Source organism: Cryptomeria japonica, chromosome 9 (assembly GCF_030272615.1).
Source record: "Cryptomeria japonica chromosome 9, Sugi_1.0, whole genome shotgun sequence".
Taxonomy (NCBI): Eukaryota; Viridiplantae; Streptophyta; class Pinopsida; order Cupressales; family Cupressaceae; genus Cryptomeria; species Cryptomeria japonica.
This window is the reverse complement of record NC_081413.1, coordinates 693,921,856-693,931,809: the sequence shown is the minus strand read 5'-3', so window position 1 is coordinate 693,931,809 and position 9,954 is coordinate 693,921,856.

Sequence of the window (9,954 nt, the reverse complement as noted above, 5' to 3'; positions counted from 1 at the left end):
ATTTTGGTATGCATTTATCAATGCTATCATTCAGTTTGGATTGATGTGTTGATGCTACTACTCACGGGGAGTAGTCAATTGTGTGGTTCAGAGGTTTTATGATTTTCCTTTGATGTTTACGTCAAATTTTTGGCATTGATGTCAAAGGGGGAGAGATATATATGAAAAATAGATCTTTATAGTGATATCATTCTCAGGTGGAGTTTGGTTTTTGGTTCAGAACTTCATTGTCATATCATCTTGGAAAGTTTGTTGGATGACTTCAATTAGGGGAGACTTGTTTGGCATTTTCTTGGGACTTGGATGTTTTTCACATCTAGTGTTGCCATCAATACAAAAAGGGGAGATTGTTGGCAATTTGGAGGAATTGATTATGTGTTGCATTGATGTTTTGTCATTAATGTCAACACTAGTTGTTTTGTTGTCTACCGACTTCTAGTAGAGTGGTTGGATTATGGTAATTGATTTGGAGACCATCTCTTGTATTCTCCAGTTTGGTCCAACTTGTCATATTGGCTTGGATTGGTTATTCACGTGTTCCTAATGTGTATTACATTCAATTGGTTTGGGATTTGATGATCTGGATGCTATCATTTGTTCTAGTAAGCCTTTTGGTCACCGATAAGGGTTTTACTGACAGCGCTTTGATGAAGATCTTTTGACGAATACGATAAGTGATATTGGTGTGGCTTCTAGAAGGTTATCAGGATGTTGATGGTTATCATGTTCATGTTCTAGTTGATCATGATGTTTCATTTAGTACCGGACCCTTTCAATGTTATTATGCTAGGTTATGGACTGGTTTGGGTAATGTGTTGGTTGATTCTCTTGATGCATCACCGGTTGGATTTATTGTTTGGATTATGTTGTTTCTATCTTAGGCCGACTTGGTTTATCATTTGTTTGTAGGATTATGTAACGAATATATTGTATTAAATTTTAGGTGGCCCACCTAATTGTTTAGGTCCCAGGTTGGTATAAATATGATGTAAGATCTCTTTGTAGATCATAACTTAGGTGTGGGATATAGGTTTATCTGTGTGCAAATATTGTTGTAATCATATGCAGATATTTTGGTCGATCATAGGTGATCTAATTGGGTCCATGAAAGAGTTTTAAGACCTTAGGTATTGAGCTTAACTAGAACTGTACTCAGGCATAGGAGATGTTATTCTTGTAGTACACTCATCTTTTCAGATCGTAGTCTGGATTTCTTTGTAGTTAGTGAGGCTCCTTTTTTTATGAGTAGTGTGCCCTAGGTAGTGTGCCTTCTTGCATGTGCAGGCCCCTCTTATTGTAATCACATACTTGCTACAGAATTATTATCTGACTGTGGGTAGGATTCCCACCATTGTTTTTCCCTTTACCAGGTTTTCAACATACAAATATTGATGTTATGTGTTATGGATGGTTGGTTATTTATTATGTAATTGATGTTTATGCTTAATTGTTACATATGCTATTTTGGTATTTGTTTTATGCATTCTAGTAGAAGGTTTTGTGAGCTTAAATTTTTATAATCTGTTGACAACTAATTCACCCCCCCTCTCAGTTGTCCACCAGTTATCCTAACACTTCTATTATTTACCCATGATTTATGTGTTCCTTATTTAAAGTCAACCTGCTCATCACCTACCACATTGATGGACACTTCATCGACCTATGGATGCTTGCCACCTAGTATCCACCTCTATCTAGTCCACCGAGTCGGTTTAGATTCATTCACTGACCAAGACATACTACTGGTGCTTCCTCACCGATTTACTAACTCTTCCTGCATAACCTTACCAGTTATCCTTCATGCCTGATTTCCTCTATTCTGTCAGTGGGTCAACCTAACTTGTCATCAAACACACTGATTCATCCACTAAGTCCATTTATCGATGATATTACACTTGCCTTCATACCAGTATTATCTTTGAGTAAAACATGTCATGAATGCACATCCTGATAATCATGCCTATCGGTGGATTACACTCTTCTTTGTTGTCTTTTGCTTTCTTACTAGTGGTCATGTTTACTTACCAATAAATATCCATGTCGGTAACATCTCCTTCTTGCAGCTTGCATTCACCTTGCATACCGGTAACCATCCATCCTGGTGACATGCTATAATTACTGATTGACATCTATGGCAATACAATGCCAACAAAGACAAAAACATGATTCAAGTTAAAATGTTTAAGATCATATCAAGGCGATGAGTATACATCCGGTGAGTTCAACAACTTTTGTGAAAAGAATGGAATCAGAACACAATTTTTTGCACCTAGAACCCCATAGCAGAATGGGATAGTGGAAAGGAAGATCAAAACTATCTTGGATGCTGCAAGGACAATGATTATGGGAGCCAAGTTACCTGATATCTACTGGAGAGAAGGTGTCAATACGATATACACTTTCAACAAAATACACATAAAAGGTGATACAAGTAAGACTCCTTATGAATTATGGCTTGGTCATACTCCTACTATCAGATATTTCAGAATTTTTGGAAGTAAATGCTATATTATAAGAGATGATGCATTAGGGAAATTTGATGCTAGAAGTGATGAAGAAATATTTTTGGCTTATTCTACTACGAGAAAAGCATACTGATGTTATAATAAAATTTTGAATAGGATTATGGAAAGCATAAATGTCAAGGTGGATGAGCGAGGTAATAATCATATTAGATCATATGACTATGGATCAGAAGATGAATTTGTCAGATCAAAACTGACAGTGCAAGAATCAGTTCAGAACTTTGATCCAATTGCTTCCATAACATAAAAAAATTCCACAATGTCTATTGAAGAGCACAAAGAATCAGAAAGTCAAGACAATCCTAAGCCCCCTAGGTATGTGAAGTTGAATCATTCTGAAGATCAGATCATTGGAGATAAAAGGAAAAGTATGATGACAAGAAAAAGGCTAGTTGTTGAAGAGGTATGTTTAATTTCTCAAATTTAACCAGAATCTTTTATTGAAGCAAGTAAAGATGAGAATTGGATGAAAGTAATGGAAGATGAACTAGATCAGATAGACAATAATAAGACTTGGTGTAGACACCTAAAATTGTCCTGTCTAATTAAATAAATATCTTTATTTATTTAATTATTTTAGCCTAATTCTTCTATTAATTAAATAAATCTTTATTTATTTAATTAATTCATTTATCCTCTTCTAGCCTTATTTCTCATTTAAATAAATAATTTTTTTAATTTAAATTATCCTTTTCCTTAATTAAATAAATATTTGATTTATTTAATTGATCCCACTTCCTCTATTAATTAAATAAATCTTTATTTATTTAATTAATTCATTATCCTTTTCTACCCATGACACATATCATTCATCTCTTAATTCATACACTACCTACGCTCTCATTTTTTTCTTATTTCTTTTACCTACCCTCTAATCTTAGCCGACCATTTATCATTTACACCTCTCAATCTTATCCCTCCATTTCTTATAGTGTCTTCTATATAAGGATATGCTTCCTTCATTATCAACCCCCAACTACTCTAGCATTTGAACTTTCATATGCGATCGAGCCTACTTGCAACCACATTTATGTTCTTTGTTGAGCTCTTGTGCACACATAAAATCTGAGAGAATATATATCAAGCAAGATCAATGGAGATAGGAAGAATAGAGATCCAAAACCTATTGGACATGTGATGGTATAATCTTTTTGATTTCATTTGATTTGCAATGTCTTAGGTAATCTTTGTTGTTGTTAGGCTAGGGTTTTGTGGTTGAATTCATTTAGTCTTTCAATATTGTTATTATCCACTTTCACCATAAACATTTTGGCATGCCCAATGGGACATGGATTTTTGTTAGATCTATGTTATTTCCAAGTTTTTCTAACCCTATATTGTTGTTTTCTAAAACAATTTGGAGAATAACCTTGTGCAACTAGGGTTTTGGACACAAAATTAAGATCTTGAAGAGATCTGATCCAATTTCACAAATGCCTTGGAATTTTTGCACCAAATTTTGTTTGAAGGTTGAAGACAATATCAAGTGCACTCAATCCAAAATTAAGAATTTTTGGAGTAGATTTGCATTTTCTATGATTTGTTTTTGAATTTTTATAAAAAAATAATTTTGAGAGGAAATGAGATAATTTTTAGAATTTTCTTACACTTTTAGAAATATCTTAGAATTATACACAGGATCGGTTCTTTGTTATTTTAATTTTGATGCAAAATATTTTCTAAAAAATTGGATCTTTAAAAATTAGGTTTTTTCATTATTTTGATCAAATCTCACAAACGACTTTGCATTTTGGCATCATAGTTTTGTTGTAGGTCAATAACATTGTAAAACGTTCTGAGTAAAAAATTCAAATTTTTTGGAGCCTATTTGAATTTTCTATGAATTATTTATGTATTTTCATAAAAAATTAATTTTGAGAGCAAATGAGAGAATTTTTTGGATTTTCTTACAGTTTTTGAAATCTCTCAAAATTATACATAGGATACGTGCTTTCTAATTTTAAATTTGATACAAAATCATTCCTAAAAATTTGGATCTTTGAAAATTAAGGTTTTGCATTATTTTTCTCATATCTCACAAACTGCTTGGAAATTTTCCATAAATTAATTTATGCAGGTTTGGAAGGTTATAAAGAGTGTTGAGTAAAAATTTCAGATTTGTTGGAGCGATTTTACATTTTCTATGAATTTTTTCATGATGTTTCATAAAAAATTAATTTTTGGAGCAAATTAGCAAATTTTTTGGATTTTCTTACATTTCTAGAAATGTCTTGAAATTTAATAGGCGGTATGTTTTTTATGATGCAAAATATCTCATGGAAAATCAAATCTTTGAATCTATAAAAAAATGCATTGTCGAAGGTTCCTTTTCACAAAGTCTTTTGGATACCTAACTTGATGAATACTAAGGGGGGGAGGGGGGGGTGGGTGGGGGGTAAATTAGTATACCAAAAAATACTAAACTTAAACACTTAAACAATTTAGCAGTAAACCGGTATAACAATTTTACTAACAAACCAATTAACACAAATGCAAACCAAACAACAAATAAGGCATTCACCCACAAAAGCACAATCACCATAAAACAAGATTTTGACATGGAAACCCAAATGGGAAAAACCACGGTGAGATGAAACTCACAAGTAACTATCTGCAGAATAGCAACCAGACCGGTTAAGGTCATACAATGTTCTTGACCAGAACAGATCCTATTAGGAATCTCAATCTTTGTTAGGAGATAAGTCTGATTAAAGGCTACCTTGTGAGAGGATTTCAGTTCCACAGTTGTGAACCACCTTGTTAGAGGATTTACAAAGGCTTTGCCAGGCCTACCTTGTTAAGGGTTACAGACTTGTCAAAGATGTGAGTAATCAACAAGTGAATGATCTAAATACTAGCACAGTATGCTTGGTTAGATCCTTGATAGCTCATTGTTAATGCATTTTAGCATTACTTCAGTCTTCAAAATCTTCACACTCTATTTCTTCACACAAACCTAATCTTCTTCTATGATCGCACATGCAAAAACCTCATCAACCAGACAAAACCCTAACAACATCTAAAACCCTAGACATGATGTCCTTATAAAGGAATCTGATTTCATGTCGGTCCAATAGGATTACATTGCAAGTTCTTAGGTTTAGTGCATCTAGACACATTTGGTAACACGACACAGAATCACCGCCAAAGTGTTGGTGGATGATAACTCATTACAAAAATAATACCAGTTGGTAACTCATCATAGAGTAATATCGGTTCATACATTTACCTATTACCGGTTCACATATTTTATCGATTACCAGTTTGCCAAAATGAAGACTGGGAAAAATGATAACAACCCCTTTGTTTGTTCGTACCGCTTTGGGATCCTCAAACTGCTTAAGGTCTTCATACCACTTGGGTCTTCATACCGCCTGGGATTGGTAAACCCTTTCTGCAAAACATCGATAGTGTAAAGACTATAATACATAATACCGGTTGAGCATAACTCATACATACAAAAAGTGATCTCAAAGCAAGTGTGTGTCCATCAATGACAATCACAACAACATCATAAAAAATGCCAACATAACTTGTGTTCTTGTAGGAGGGTATTATTGCAAAACTACTAACAAATATTTGTTGCAAGATCTTAACAAGAGTTTTCTTTTGATCTTTATTATGCGCCTTGTTTTCATAGATTACCCAAACACTTCAATTGGTGCACTAAAATTGAACTAGTGTCTTTTGTTTCTTGAGCAATAGGCTCTTTTTGTTTAATCTCTAGAGGGTCCATCTCCCCGTGTGGTCATTAGGACTACTAGTGAGGAGAGAACGACCCAAGTGGTAGCGAGGAAATCCCACATCTTCCGAACCACTATAAACAACTGTATCTATGGTGAAAACCATGGTTAATGTGTGTTGATTAGTTCATACAGACACTATGTCTCCCCATAAACACATTTGATCAAATTTATTTGATCATTTGTAGGGTGTAACCCCTACCAACTAAGAGCCTTCTATATTTACAGAGCTGAAAGTGTTGCATGTATGACCACACGAGCGGATTCCCTTACTAGCAGCTTTTTGTTTTTGAAAGCCAAAATCATTCTAGTTGTTGGGTCAGGAGGTTAGACCTCTAGAGCGACCCTCACACATATGATTCTTAGTAGAGATACAAAGTTCACCACGGGGACTGATGCTTGGCTTCCCCAGAGAAGTGAGTGCAGAGGGTGGAGCCAGTAGGGTCAAGCATCTAAGTATCTGCTCTGAATAGTGTAGCCTCGAGGGAAACCCCATGTGGGATCAACAACTATTGTCCTGGCCAGCCATAAGAATTGTGCTTGTCTTCTTTTGAACATTCAAACATTCAAGACTAAACATCATAACATTGTATCTTTTGTGTCTTCAAGTGTATCCAAAACAATTTTACATCAAACAACACACTTTTCATTTGAGTCATTTTGAGTGCAAACACCTGCAAACATTGTGTCCTCTTGTCATGAAAAAAAGTCAAACAAATTCAGATTTGGTCACAACAACAACTTCCCAAATTGGAAAAATTGCACTCAAATTTTAGAACCGCTTCTATGAAGTATACAAACACGTCTGTGTTCAGAATTGGAAAAATTTACAGTCTAGCAAACAAGAGCATCCAATTTCAAACTTATTGAGCTTCCTAGGTTATCTCTCCAGGTTTTCATCTATAATTTGGCCTATTTATGGGTCTCACAAAAGTCATCATTTCTTTACACCTTTCATTACATTCACATTTTTCTAAAATTGAGTCAAAAGGTCACTTGCTTGTCCTCATCTTACTTTGTCAACACACTACATACAACAAAATTTTGCTAAGTGGTCCCTCATCAAGGTCTATCACATTTGGGTCTCATTTGGTCTTACTTAGAGTCAAGGTCAACTTACCCCATCAAGAGAAACTATAATCTCTTTGGAAGCCACACCTACTCTACTAAATACATACTTGGTCTTACACTTTGGACATTGCAAGTACACTTTAGATTCATTTACATTACATCCAACCCTTGGTCTTGCATACTCTTTCCATTTTCATCTAATCTCACACATCTTGGTCAATACCTAGTTCATGGTTGAAACCCGTTCCAAAAAATCTAGGAGAGAAACTAAAGAGGCTCAAGAATCTGCAAACATGAGTGCCTATGAGTATGACAATGATGTCTTTTTAAATTCTGATCATACCACGTTACCTAACATGGATGCCTATAGAAACATTCCAAATGTTGAGAACAAGGACACTACAAACAACAATGATACACACAATGAGAATATGGAAAACTTTTCTATACATTCAGCAGAACTAGAAGACTCCATTATGGATCCCCGCTTTAATTGATTGGTTGAGGAAATAATGAGGAGAGATAGATAATATTTCATACAAGTGATGACACAAAGTGGAGCCAAGATTCCTCATGATTTTGGCATGTCTCAAATAATAGAAAATCAACCTTTGCAACAACCTGACCTCAAAATAGATCAAAGGAGGCCTAATAGTGGAGGCAATGGAGGACCACATTTTGTTCCTGAATCACCCTCATCTTTTTTTAAAAAACCCGAGGTCCCACATATACATGGTCAAGCATATGACACTCACCTTTGTAGACCATTATGGAAGTGTTATGCAGAAAAATATACTCAATCACATACCAATGCTAAGGGCCAACCACCAAATCAATTGGATACCCAAAGGCATGCTCAAAATTTGGACACAAGGAAACCTCACATCAAATTTGGGAGCAACACACTAGAACAAACTCATGACATGCTTGTAGAGTATGGTATACATGGACAAATTAGATATTCCATTCCTCATCATGACTCTATGCCAAGTGGTCCATATGAACATGTGTATGATCAACATCATCCATATATGCAGTATCCTCGTCCTCCACCCAGTGGCTCAAGAATGGGATATGGTCTAAGAAGTTGGTCTCCACCTAAGAACAATTTGGAATAGCAAATTAAGGACTTACACAAGAAAATGGAGGACATAAATACACCGAAACCAGCTTATACAATGAGAGACATATGTCCCTATCCATTTGACAAAATAATTCCAATGCCTCCATTTCCTACACACTTTATAACACCTAATTTTGATAAGTACAGAGGAAAAGGGGATCCTAAGGCACATATAAGACAATTTTTCATAGCTTGCATTAAGGTAGCATCATAAGAGACATATTTGATGAGATTATTCCTAAAAATCTTAGGTGATCAAGCTATGGAATGGTTCTCCCAACTCCCACCTGGAATTAAGTCATGGGGTGACTTAATAGAGGAATTTATCCAATATTTCTCATACAACATAGAGACAGACATATCAATCAGCACCTTGTGCAACACCAAGCAAAAGGATGGAGAGTCTTTTTCATCATTTTTACAAAGATGGAGGAATCTAGCCAGCAGATGCTCTTGTGAAATTCCACAAAAATAAATGGTAGAGATGTTCACCCAGAATGTTAACAAAGACATTGGTTATGACCTAAGAAAAGCTTGTTTTTCCACCTTCAAGGATGTCATTGAAAAAGGCTTAGCAACATAGAAAGTCCTAATTGAGCAAGGCATCATCAAAATATTCAAAGAAAACAAAGATGACTTTAAAGGAAAAGACAAGCCAAGATTTTGGAACAAAAAAAGAACACATTCAATGATGGTGTTGTTGATGCCAATACAGTACAACCCAAAATCATTTTTTCTGGATTAGGCTCTACAAACAATCAGGTAAATACTCAAACAACTTCAAAATCATGAAGGAAGTATACCCCATTGGGAGAACCACTTGAGTTAGCTTTCAAGAAGCTAGTAGCAAACAAGATAATCACAATTCCATATTTGCCTCCATATGAGACAAAGGTCAAACCAAATTGGTGGAATGACAATGAATACTATAAATATCACAAGAGAAAGGGCCATAAAAAAAGAAATTGTCACTGGCTGAAGAACATCATACAAGATCTTATTGATAGAGGTGACATTGAGATCGAGGGACACTCATCTAACCAAGAACATGAAATGTTTAAAGAACCATTCCCAAAACATGACAAGGGAAAATATAAAGCCATAGATGACCAGACCAACTATACCAGAGCATCCTATAACTATGATTCTATTGTAAATTACATTTCCATGGACAATTATGTCTCTACCATTATCATAAAGGACAAAATGCCTGAAAAATCTTCCCAAAGACCTAAAATTGTCCTAAAAGGAATTGGATCTTCTTCTGAGCCTACCTCTGAATGTAATGTTACAACTTGTTGAGGTAAATTCACTTGGCAAGGTGCTCCAGCTAAAAACACTGCTTCCTCATCAACCAAACCTGAGTATGACCTTGTAGAACAGTTAGGGAAGACACCCGCACTTATCTCCATCCTCAAACTTTTACGCATATCCCCACACATAAAGCCATTCTTGACAAAAATTTGAGAGACACTTTCATCCCCACTGATCT